This window comes from Podarcis liolepis (genome assembly GCF_965112155.1).
Source record: "Podarcis liolepis genome assembly, chromosome: 12".
NCBI classification, from domain to species: Eukaryota; Metazoa; Chordata; class Lepidosauria; order Squamata; family Lacertidae; genus Podarcis; species Podarcis liolepis.
The window spans coordinates 45,368,162-45,381,683 of record NC_139563.1 but is presented as its reverse complement, the minus strand read 5'-3'; positions in this window follow the sequence as shown (position 1 = coordinate 45,381,683).

Sequence of the window (13,522 nt, the reverse complement as noted above, 5' to 3'; positions counted from 1 at the left end):
AGCAATACGCATTGCTCAAGGCACAGCTAACAACTGCATTTAACAGCTAGATTACCAGCACTGTAGGAGTCTCATTACATGCTTGTTTCCTCAAGACGTACAATAAAAAAATAAGTTGCTGATGACAGGGTAATATTCAAGCAAGCTACAAAGTGGCAAGCATGCATGACCAGTAATGTAAAACAAAAGCTGGGCTATTGGACACTATCTGAATACTTTTCCAATCAGAGTGCTAAGTTATAGATTACAGATGTGCTGGAAGAAATAAGGGTATCTCCCCCTTCTGTACTGAGGGGTGTTAACTTATACAGGACCTTTGGCTTCTTACATCTCCTTGGTACTTTCCACATAAAGGTGTTTTCCCCCCAAAGAATTATCCTTTTTAAGCTCACCTGGGTATAAGTGGAAACTATTATTCTGTTCTTTCAAATATTTGTGTTTGACTTTCCTTGGTTGAGAAATAACTGCCAAACTATGGCCATTATGAATGGACTTAGGGCTGTCCCTCCTTCCTCCTTTAATCTGATTTGGTTCTTTCCCTCCCTGAGCTGCGTCCTCATTTCTATTCATTGTGTTTCCAGGGTTGGGTTTTTATTCCACAAGACATTATCCGTAATGCATATGCATCCTCCGGACTATTTTTCTAGAAAAAAGAGGTGCTGGAACTCACCATGAACACCTCCCTCTTATAATGGTGCCCACCTGAGAGATGCCAGAACTGAGTTCCAATGACTTCTGGCTTTAAAAAATCCCCAAGTATCTTTCCTTTTGTCTGATGTGGCGTTTCTCCAGCCAGTTTCATACCACTTGGAGTCCTTAAGTCATTCCTAATTCATCTCCAGCCATGGTATGAACCCCACGGCATGGGGTCTTCTTCTTCATCTTTGGCGATCACTCGTAGCCGAGTAAGATTGTCTTCCATGAACACAGTCTTAACAATGAGTCCCTAAGTGACTGTGGAGGCTAATTCTGGATCCACACGTTCTTCCACAGTAGATACATAGGTTTCCAGGTGGGAGTTGATCACCGTGAGGGTTTGCCAAACGTGCCTTCCTCTTAGTACATTTCTCCCTTTTGTTTGAGTGTCTTCAAATTCCACGACGCCTTTGGTAAAGCTTACCGTATATGTCAGTTTTGCCAGTTTGGCATAGTCCGTCAATTTTTCTTGCCATGATTCTTTAGTTGGGGTTTCTTCAGTCTTCCATCCTTGTGCTACCAGAACTCTCGTGGCCGTTGTCACATTCAGGAAACTTTCCAGGGTGGGGAACAAGGGTCCCTCCAGATAGTGACAAACTACAGTTCCTATCATCCTTGACCACGCTGGCGGGGGCTGATGGGAGTCCCGCAACACTCGGAGGGACACAGGTTTCCCCTCGCTTGCTTTGGATCACCCCTCTAGTTTCTGTACCCTTTTGCAACCGAGCCAAAGGACAAGGCAAACCATCATGCATTCTTCCCCCTGCCCACTCATGCTTCCATTTCTCCCTTTCTCTGGTTGCTTCCCATGTCTGCTTTAGCAGAGAAGCCCCTCAGGATTAGGTTAAAAAAAAAAAAAGGTAAAGGACCCCTGGACGGTTAAGTCCAGTTAAAGGCAACTATGGGGTTGCGGCGCTCATCTTGCTTTCAGACCGAGGGAGCCGGCGTTTGTCCACAGGCAGCTTTCCAGGTCATGTGGCCAGCAGGACTAAACCGCTTCTGGCACAATGAAACACTGTGATGGAAGCCGGAGCGCATGAAAACGCCGTTTACCTTCCCGTACTTATTTATCTACAGTGGTACCTCGGGTTACATACGCTTCAGGTTACAGACTCCGCTAACCCAGAAATAGTACCTCGGGTTAAGAACTTTGCTTCAGGATAAGAACAGAAATTGCGGTGCGGCGGCAGCAGGAGGCCCCATTAGCTAAAGTGGTGCTTCAGGTTAAGAACAGTTTCAGGTTAAGAACAGACCTCCGGAACGAATTAAGTACTTAACCCGAGGTACCACTGTACTTGCACTGGCGTGCTTCCAAACTGCTAGGTTGGCAGGAGCTGGGACAGAGCAACGGGAGCTCACCCTGTCGCTGAGAAGCCCCTCAAGATTAGAGCCGGCTATACCTGCTCTTTAGCAAAATGCCACTTACGTAAATATAGCCCTTTTGTACGCTAGCAAACAGCAAATAAACAAGCTGTGTGCTTTGGGAACACTGCCCCGTGCGGAGCTCCCCAAACGTAGATCCTCGCAGCAAAATAGTCGCCGGCACAATTTTCACACGTGGTGGTGCACACCTGCACACAGAGATTATCTCGATGAAGGAAAAATAGGGTTGCCAGGTTACAGCCGGAGAGTCGCTCTCTTCTTTCAAGGCTGCTGATTAATCTGGAGATGCAGCAGCCAGCCATCGGCTTTCCTTCACATTCCGTTCCTTTTTTGCCCATCCTCATCCCTACACTGTTGTATTGCATATCAGGAGTCCCATTCCCCATAGGTGGCAGGGGAAGGGTGAATGAAAAGACTGGCCAATGAACGGGAGGTGTCTTTAAAACATCAGAGGTGATTTAGGGTCAGGGCTGGCCTATTCATGAGGCAAGGTGAGGTAGCAGATCCTGCTGGAATTCTTTCTTCCCACCCTCCTTGTTCCTGTTGTAGATCTTCCATGACCTCCTGGTGGTAAAGGGGAAGCCATTTGGGGGTCTGCCTCAGGTGCCAAAATATCTTGAGCTGGCTCTGTTTAGGGGCAATCTGAAGGAAATCTATAGGTTCCCTCTGTAGGCTCTTTAAAATATATATATCATGTTTTTTATTAAATTTTCAATTTTACAGTTCCAAATAAATGTTTTACAAACGTTAAAATATCCAATGACTTCCCCTTTTCCCTTTCCACGGTTAATTTTACATATCATACGTCCTTGCATATTTTACCGTAACCATTCAAATCCATTTTCCACTTTTATATCCGTCAAAAATCATTTACTCTGTTGAATTTATCTTAATGCCGCCAACGTTTCCAGCTGTATACAGTTGCTTTCCACATATTCAATAAATGTTTTCCAGTCTTCTTCAAACATATGTTCTTCTTGCTCTCTTTCTATGTCTTAAATCTGAAAGTTGTGCACATTCTGTCAACTTAAGTTGGCAACCCTCTTTAGTTGGGACCTCGCTCACTTTCCATTTTGGGGCTAACAAAAAACAGGCTGCAGTTGTTGTGTACATAAATAACCTTTTCTGACACCTAGGAATTTCAGTCTGGATTACCCCCAACAAAAAGGACTCTGGGTTGTTGTTTTTTGCAGGGGGTGGAGTAGTTTTGAACATTTTTTTCAATTCATTATAAATCATTTCCCAATATCCCTCTGTGGGTTCTGGGGCCCTTCTGGCAGTTCCCTCACTACGAGAAATGAGGTTACAGGGAACCTGGCAAAGGGCCTTTTTGGTAGTGGCGCCCGCCCTGTGGAACAACCTCTCATCAAATTTCAAGAAGATAAGTAACTGTACAACATTTAGAAGACATCTGAAGGCAGTCCTGTATAGGGAAGTTTTTTTATAAAAAAAAAGTTTAATGTTTTATTAGATGGGTGGGGTATAAATAATAAAATCATCATCGTGATTATTAGGTTGTGAAGTGGCCTTCAGTCTCAGGCATGTAAAGATGTGGTTTTCTGGTGATCAGGAAATGTCACTTTGCACATGCTCAGAGGACACCTCTTCTAACTTGGTGTGGAGGTGTGTTCTGATATGTGGTGTTTTTTTTAAGTTACAGAGCTGAAGCCCAATGCACCCAGCACGAATTAAGTTCTGCGGCATTGACTTCCTGGGCCTTCCTTTTGTGCACCACACCTAAACGAGAGTCGGATTAACTCAATCAGCATTCTGCGTCATTGTTGCTGTCCTTAAAGGAGACACGCATCAGATATTTGACAAAGAGTGCGAAACAAAATATGTATCATACCGCAGTGCTTCAGTGCCCCGTAGTTTTGGGATCTCGTTGGATTTACGCTCAGGTGTGACTCAGAATGAAGGCATTTGCCGTTTGTGGTTGGGTGTGGGGAGAGTTCTCAGACATTTACCATCCAAGCAAGCAAGCAATAAGGAATGTGTCTTACATTTCTCAAGTAGCGAAGAGGACTAACAGATTGAGACAGCGGGTTATTCCCTTTGAAGTGCTTAAATTTCTTTGTAATCGAGGCTTGAACCGTATTCCTGACAATCTGCTGTAGCTTTACACATGTTCGGCAGGCCACCGCCAGGGAACGCATCTTTGATGTTCCCATCAAGATCTATTTCCCTGTTTTGTCTTGTAAAGGAACCCCTGTGACTGTGTTTGCTGTAAAAGATGTGCATATATTGTTTTATTTGGGGCAGCGGGGGTTGTTTTAAATTGTTCTTAAATGCAATCTGTTAATTTATATTTTGCTTTTGTATTTTGCAACCGAATTTTCTAAGCTTGTTAATTTGTACACATAATTTGTTTGAGGGTTGTGATGGTCATTTATTGAAATGGTTAATGTTGAATTTCTGTCCAATTATTTGTTGTTATTTAATTTCATGGTGTACTGTTGTATTCTAATGGATTATTGAATATTGCATTAGTTAGTTCCTCTTCTGGCGATGTTTCATGATTCTTTATATTTTTTATATAATAATTTTTAATAGTTTTCAATTACAATAATCCAATAATAGCCTCATTATAACAATGCCAAATTATAATAGAATTAATAATACCAGTCACTGAGATGCCAAATTATACAATTTAAGTGGCCCCCTGCATGCTAGAATTGATGGTTTGATGATTTACTTTATTTCTGTGTTCCAAAATCTTATAAATTCCCATTACGCTCCAGTCAAAATAACAATCCCTTATATCGCAACCGCTGTTTTAATGACGTCATTCATACATTACATTATTTATAGGTAAAGGACTCCTGGACGGTTAAGTCCAATCAAAGGCAACTATGGGGTTGGGGTGCTCATCTTGTTTTTCAGCATGACCAAACCACTTCTGGCACAACGGATCACCGTGACGGAAGCCAGAGCGCATGGAAACGCTGTTTACCTTCCCGCCACAGTGGTACCTATTTATCTACTTGCACTGGTGTGCTTTCGAACTGCTAGGTTGGCAGGAGCTGGGACAGAGCAATGGGAGCTCACTCCATTGTGGGGATTCGAACCACTGACCTTCCGATCGGCAAGCCCAAGGGGATCAGTGGTTTAGACCACGGCGCCACCCATGTCCCGCATATAAAATTAATTATACACCTACAGGTGAAGCATGATTCTTTATATTGGATCAGATTTTTACAATGTGTGTGACCTTCGTTGTATATTCTGTTGTATCTTCTGCTCGTAAAACACCTTGCGTATAGGAAAATCGAAAGGCGGCATGCAAATTAAAAGTGAAATGAAAAAATTAAGAATGGGGCGACGGATTAACAAAACCAAAAGCGAAGTTGAACTACTCTCCTCATTTGATTTCTGAGGAGACTAAGTTAGCAGGGTAGCTCTGAGGGGAAAGAGAACAATATGTGTCCCTGGAAATAACTTTTCCGGTATGAGCATTGCTGCCACTTGGCAAGAGATGTCATAAGCTGTACAGCCGAGGAAGTAGACATTTTGATAAAATGTTTCCGAAGTGAACAGCGACTCTCTAGCCGACCAAAACCAAGACGAGAAAGGAAGGGCTGGCGTTCAAATTCCAGAGCTCCAGCTTCAAAACAAAGCTAATAGTGAGGAGAAAACGAGACTTGCAGATACCTCGGCTTTAAATTAGTTAAGGCCTTTCTTTGGATCAAAGGCATGGGGAGTTTCTTCATGCCTTAATCTTTTTCAGCCCTCAAAAGGAAGATCTCCCTTTGATTTTCAGCGGAGCGTCAACGTGGGATGCAGAGCTTACAGGGGTCTGCCTGACCTCACCAACGTCAACATCACTTTCGAGATTACCGTGATGTACAGGTTTCGGGCTTGGAATCATTTCCTATAGGAATGCAAAGGCAGCAGCTGGGCTGTTTCCAGGTTTCGCCATTCCGTAGGAGACATAGTGATGCAGGATAGCATTAACTATACTCTGCAATACTTCCTTGGATTTTTCTTTCTTTCTGGATGTAAATAAACATTTATCCCCATCTCCTTTGCATGCAAAGAGCCGTCCGCAGGGGTTGCTTACTTTGTCCGACAGAGGGACCAAAGCCATTTGTGCGTTCCTTTGAAGAAGAAGAGTTTGGATTTGATATCCTGCTTTATCACTACCCTAAGGAGTCTCAAAGCGGCTAACAATCTCCTTTCCCTTCCTCCCTCTGTGAGGTGAGTGAGGCTGAGAGACTTCACAGAAGTGTGACTGGCCCAAGGTCACCCAGCAGCTGCATGTGGAGGTGCGGGGAAGCGAACCCGGTTCACCAGATTACGAGCCCACTGCTCTTAACCATTACACCACACTGGCTCTTTGTGTGTCCTCTGCAAACCTTTGCATGCAAATAAACACAAAGGGGGCTCAGGACTGAACCAAATTTAAGACAAGTAGTATCGATTGTTGTGTGAGTGACGAAAGTTCAGTACATTCAGGTGGGATTGAATTTGATGAGAGAGCGAAGCGAAGAAGTCATCGGGATCTAAAGGTGCTTAGCTGTTGCTGAATTGTGGCCTGTGCCATATGTTTGATTTGTTTTTGTTGTTAATTCTGAGTTTAGTTTTGTTTTTTTTAAAAAAAGAATAAGCCGGAGGCTTAAAAGAAACACAAAACAGATTTCCAAGCTCATTGTTTCCTATGATTGTTACCGAGCACTGCATTCCAGAACTTTAGCGGTTGTTTGAAGCACAAAGACTCGTTTCCTTTCTGGCTGTTCAGATAAATGCGGATTTCATGAAGCTGACTGTATCGCGTAGTTTGACATTCTACTTGCTAAGCTTTGGGCGTGTCTGCATGCACCGCTTGAAGTAGGATTCATAAGAACCTGTTTTCGGTGCCAAAGTTCAGGCCTGGAATGTAGCAATGAGCAACAAATAAGCGAGGGAACAATCTGAACATGTGCAGAGAGCCTTTCCGTCCTGTTCATCCAACCACAGATTGCCGCCTGACATTTGGGGTGGGGGAACAATTCCCAAGTTAGGTCGAAATTTCAGCACCACCTGAAAAGGAAAACTGCCAAAGATCCCATACTAGCAGAGCAATCCTATACAGTGGTTCCTTGATTCTCAAACGGCTTAGTTGTCAAACAAATCAGCTCCCAAAGGCCGCAAACCCGGAAGTAAGTGTTCCGGTTTGTGAATGTTTTTCGGAAACCGAACGTCCGACGCGGCTTCCATTTGAGTACAGGAAGCTCCTGCAGCCAATCAGAAGCCACGCCTTGGTTTTCGAATGGTTTCGGGAGTCGAACGGACTCCCAGAACAGATTAAGTTCAAGAACCAAGGTACCACTGTACTTCAGATATATGTTGAATTGGATGTGGGTGGCGCTGTGGTCTAAACCACTGAGTCTAGGGCTTGCTGATCAGAAGGTCGGCGGTTTGAATCCCCGTATGTATGATGTTTTGGGGGTTGGTCTTGAGCTACAGGGTAAGCAATTTCAAAAGTCTGTATAAGGGCTTGCGCATCATTGTTCAGGGTTCTCCTCCCTTCTGCGTGTGATGAGAGGGAACCCTGTTGCAACAGTTTAATAAAGATCAGGCTTACTAGCCGCTTTGCTTCTCGATATTCTCTGGTTGGCCTCTGTTATTTTCTCCTCCTGATAGGGAACCCACTTAAGGACTCTTGGATACACCATAAGGGGAAAGGAGCAGTTTTTTTCTTATAACACAACATCCCTACATTGGCCAATCTGAGCTGCCTGCCTCTGAGCTTCCTGTTCTCCTACTTTCAGTGCCCGCCGGGTCCTGGGAGAAGGGGGGTCTGGAATACTTTATAAAGAAACTGCGTCTGTCAGCTGTCTCTCCCCTGGTGGTGCTTCTTCTTCCTCCTGCTTCTCTCCCAATATTTCCCAGCTTCTCCCCTCTGCAGCCTCTGAACTGTGACCTTCTGCAAACCACTGTTGTAAATCTACACTGTCTCCATCTTCTCTGGAAGTTTCAGGAGGGGGGGTCCTCCACCATTCCTCCTCAGTCCAGTCCCTGACATCTTGGCCCCCAACAGTGCCACCAAGATCAACTAAAGTGCTAAGAGTCCCCAGTCAGCCCTGTGGACAGTTGGATTCCATGAGGCTCCTCGCAAGAACGGTACCCAAAAGCGGAGGGAGGAGAGTGCCTACAATGCCCACAGCTCCCTGGATGGGACACCCTTGCAAAGAGCACACCGAGAGTCCTCCCGAGCCAATGGAGCTCGAGGGCAGGGCTGTGCCCTGAGCAGCTGTCCTGTCACTCACAAACCACAGCAAGCTTGCCCCACAATGACACGCCAACATCAATCACGCAAGCCATGCTATGTGCTGATGTGTGGCACGCACATTGCAAGACATGCAAACAGTTGCCGCAGACACCGTGGAATTTTGAGGGGGTCCAGCTCCCTCCTTGAAAAATGGGTACCAACATCCCAAAGGAGCAGAAAAGACTTTTTATGTATGCAACAACAGCCACACGGATGCTTCTAGCCCAGGGATGGAAAGAAGACAAAGTCCCTACCAGAGAGGAATGGCAAACCAAGCTGTTGGAGTATGCCGAAATGGCAAAACTGACCAGAAAGCTCAGGAACCAAGAGGAACAAAATTTCAATAAAGAATGGGGGAAATTTATAATTTATCTAGGAGACCACTGTAAGCAGATGAAAACATTAGCAGGATTCTTATAACACTTGTAATGTAGCAAATATTATGGACAAAATGGAGAGGTACAAAATATGGATTATGAAATAATATGCACCTGAGAAAGTTGACAATAGGACTCACAGAGGGGAGGGTGGGAAGTCTGGAGATTCACAGAAATTTCTAAATATGGACACGAATTTTGTATTGTTATCATTCTACACTTGTAAAATCAAATAAAAATAATTTCAAAAAATTAAAGTCATATCATAATATTTTAAATGTTAAAAAGAATGATATGAAAAATGGGAGGGGCGTAGCTCCCAATTCTCCTCCCCTTGATGGTGCCCCTGACCGCTGCACTTGCAGGACAGTATTAAATCCCAGTTCCCTTCAGATTCTTGTCATCGCACCAACTAAATAATGAGAATCTGTCCCATATCCGTAGAAAATCCAAGGAAACCAGGGAGGCGGAGGACCATGGATTTGTGATGACTCTAATTAGCGCTTACATTGGAAGCTACTGCGCTTGCTTCCAAACACTGCAACGCTGGAGAGAAGGAGAGACTAATTAGTACAGGATAATTTGGCTAGAGTGACTGACTGCCAAGGAGGACAGGCCTCGAAGGCCTTTCCTGGTTGTGAACATGAACATAAGAACATGCAAAGACGTAATATATCATCTTGGATGGGACTCTTGTTGGCCAAGGAGCTAAATTGCAGCGAGCAAGCCAAGCCATGTGCAAAGCTGACTCGTTTCTTGAAATTAAAGCAAGGTCCAAACACTTGTTAAAGTATCCAAAAGCTTTCACTTGCAAAACGTACAGCTAAAGAAGAATATATGCAATTGGAAGGTTGGCGGTTCAAATCCCCATGCTCTGTCCCAGCTCCTGCCAACCTAGCAGTTCGAAAGCACGCCAGTACAAGTAGATAAATAGGTACCGCTGTGGCGGAAAGGTAAATGGCGTTTCCGTGCGTCCGGTTTTCATCACAGTGTTCTGTTTTGCCAGAATGCTGGCTACATGACCCAGAAAACTGTCTGTGGACAAACACCAGCTCCCCCAGCCTGAAAACGAGATGAGCGCAGCACCCCATAGTTGCCTTTGACTGGACTTAACCATCCAGGGGTCCTTTACCTTTTTTACCTTTATATGCAAAGTATTTGCATTTGCATGCTTATCCAAGCAAGGGCTTAGTTTTTCTGAGTTGAAGATGACCACTTCTTCCTTAAACGTTCAAACAAACTGCACTCAGCCTTCCGTACATGACCCAGCCAGGCCATGCAATTCCTTCCAAGAGGTTTCCGTGATCTCCTTCCACATTCCCCTTCTCCTTCCTCTTTGGGGGAAGAAAGATGGTTGGCTATCGCCTTGTATGCCTCCTTCCAGCAACTCCTGCAGCTAAGCTAGTACCAAACATATTGCTCTGCTTTCCTTTAGACCACCTCAGTGAGGCTGAGAAGGGGGTCTTGTCGTCTGGGCAGCCCAAGACCTCCATTCACACTGCCCAGGCTTGCACTCCGGGGAGGTTGTTATGTACTGAAGTTTTCACCCTGGGCCAGCAGGGGGATACTGTAGATAGTTTTCACTCAGGTCCACATATGCAAATAAGGGATTGAAAGTGAGGTTCAGTGATTTTGCTCAGTGATTCAGCTCAGCTTAGAGGGTGGCCGCACCTGGCTGTGCCCTGATGTCCATCTATCCCATCCTCGTCGCCAGTGTTAAGTTGTGGGTGAACATATCAGACGACACAGCGATTCTTCAAACAGCTCTTGTTTATTCACAGGCCAGAACAGAACTGAACTAAACTGAAGGGTTCAGCCAACCTGCTTATATAGAGCTCCAGTACAACGCAACTGTAACAACTTTCTATAACTATCCAATCACTGAACGCCACTTTCAATCCCTTATTAGCATACGTGGACCTGAGTGAAAACTATCTACAGTATCCCCCTGCTGGCTCAGGGTGATAACTTTAGTACATAACAGACGTCACTTTGGTGCTACTAATGCAGCAGTTTGACTTCACCCCCGTAGGCACACTCCATTGTCTCTCAAGACAGGCGAATGTCTCTCAAGACAGGGACACCTGCAAACAATATAAGAAATGGGGCATTTTAGGTTCTTAGAGAAAAAGAATAAGTGCCCAGAAAGCTCAATGAATCCTATACAGCCATACCTTGGATCCCGAATGCCCTGGAACTCGGACGTTTTGGCTAACGAACACCATAAACCAGTGATTGTTCTGGTTTGCGAACATTCTTTCGAAACCCAAATGTCCGATGGGGCTTCTGCAGCTTCTGATTGGCTGCAGGAGCTTCCGTTCGACTTCCAAGGTACAACTGTACATTAAAGCAGGGACAGCTAAGCTATGGCTCTTCAGGATGCTATTGGATTCCAGCTGCCATCAGCCCCAGACAGCATTCCCAGTGGTTCGGGGATGAAAGGAGATGGATTTGACAACATCTGGGGTAGAGCATATTCCCCAGCCTTGCATTAAGGCTTTATTAATAAAAGCCCCCACATTTTATTTTGGAACATTGCTGCTTAAAAGTTTCCCCCCTTTCCCAAGGAGGTTGCCTTAGTGAGATCTTGATTAATTATTGTTTGCACAGCACCATCAACGGGCCTGGGACTTTGCAAAGCAACAATAAAACACCAAGACAAGCGTCCATTCTAAAATTCGGCACAGAGGGAAGGAAGATGAAGACAACAGTAACAAAACGAAAAATATGCCTTCAGTTCAGCGATGCATATTCAGGTTTGGATTTCTCCAGAATGTAAAGGTCACAAGGACTGCAGTCAATCTGAGTTAGGCTTTTCTTTCCAATTCACCCTGAGTCAATGCGCCTATAAGCTAGCAACTTTGTAAACCAAATGGCTTGCTGGCGAGGTCAACTGCATTCCTCTATAATCCCACATAACCTTTCCCATTCTTGTTTGCAAGGAAGCGGGACACTGCAGGGCAACATTTGAATTTCAAAAGAGAATATTAATTAAAACATATTTTTTTAAAAAAAGCACCTAATCGCCTTTTTCTATAGGCATTGTGATGTCTCTCTCATTCCTCTGTTGAAACTTCACCAATCAACTCTGTACGAGATTGTTGGATTTTAACCCTTAAAAAGTGTTCTTGGCTAATCTCGTTGATCTTCTTTTGCTAAGAATAGGGGTACTGTAGTAAACTAAATATAAACGATAAATCCTATACAAATAAATAAATACCTTGCACTTTAGCCCAAAAGCCTCCTGCAAAGGAAGAACCTCCATTTTGCCCTGCCTCCCCCTCCAATTTCCCCTCATCTCCCTCCAGAGTGTGCCATTCTAGAAATGAGCCCAACACCACTGAGGGAGTTGTGAATGAATAGGATATTTTTAGGGCTGCTACATGTCCAAATTTTCCCAGACATTACCAGAATTTCCAAAAGGCGGCGCTTTGTTCTGGATCTTAGACAAGTCAAAATCATGACTTTTTGTATTAAAAAAGGGGCATAAATTTGGGGGGATTCCTTAAAAATAAAGCTCTACAATTTCAGTGGTTTCCTAAAGGCTGTCCTGGTTTTTTACTTTTTGAAATATGGCAACCCTGGGATATTTATTTACTTATTGTAATGCGGGTTTCTGCTGTGGACCCCTGATCCAAACCGGCATGCTAGCGGTAGGGGGCAAAGGGTTAACCCTCCCTCCTAACCCCTGTGCTAGGGTCCCAAACCAGTTCAGAAGCCTTGTCACTTAACGACACAATTACAGAATGAATGGATTGGCAAGTTTGCATCGCCTCCAAGTGTCCCGATTTTCCAGGGACAGTCCTGGAATGGTGAAAGCCATCCCAGCTTCTGATCTGACCCCGGAGCGTCCCTAGGTCCCCTGCCAGAGCTGCCAGAGCCGAGATAATAATAATAATAATAATAATAATAATAATAATAATAATAATAATAATAATACTTATACCCTGTCCATCTGGCTGGATTTCCCCTAGGCCACTCTGGGCGGCTTCCAACAAGAGATTAAAAATACATTAAAACATCAGTCATTAAAAACTTCCCTAAACAGGGCTGCCTTCATAAGTCTTCTAAACGTCAGATAGTTGTTTTTTTCTTTGACATCTAGTGGGAGGGTGTTCCACAGGGCGGGCGCCACTACCAAGAAGGCCCTCTGGCTGGTTCCCTGTAGCTTTGCTTCTCGCAGTGAGGGAACCACCAGAAGGCCCTCGGTGCTGGACCTCAGTGTATGGGCTGAACAATGGGGGTGGAGATGCTCCTTCAGGTATACTGGACCGAGGCCGTTTAGGGCTTTAAAGGTCAGCACCAACACTTTGAATTGTGCTCAGAAATGTACTGGGAACCAATATAGGTCTTTCAAGGATGATGTTATGTGGTCTCGGCGGCTCAGGGAGGAGGAGAACAGGCGTTTGTCCCGAGCGACGGCAGTGGCGGTAGTGACGGCTGCGAGGGAGCATCTCATTGCCTTCTCCATGCTTTGTGTGTCCACGTCTAATCTTCCCCCTTTCTAAAAGGACAAAGAAAATGGAGGATGATAAGACATGCAGTGAAAATGGTTATTAGTGGACTCCACGAAAGGGAGGATGGAAGTCCAAGAATTCGGAGAATTCTATATTTTTCTATGTTATCTTTTTGTGTGTGTGTGTGTGTGTGAATGTAAAACTAAATTGTGAAACCAATAAAAATTATTATGAAATAAATAAAGAAAGGGATAAAGAAATGGGAGGGAAGAGGAAAAAAGGAAAACCCAAGACACCAGTTCTCTGTGGTTTTCTTATTATTTAGTTCCATCTACGCAAATTCTTGCTGTCTCAGAGAT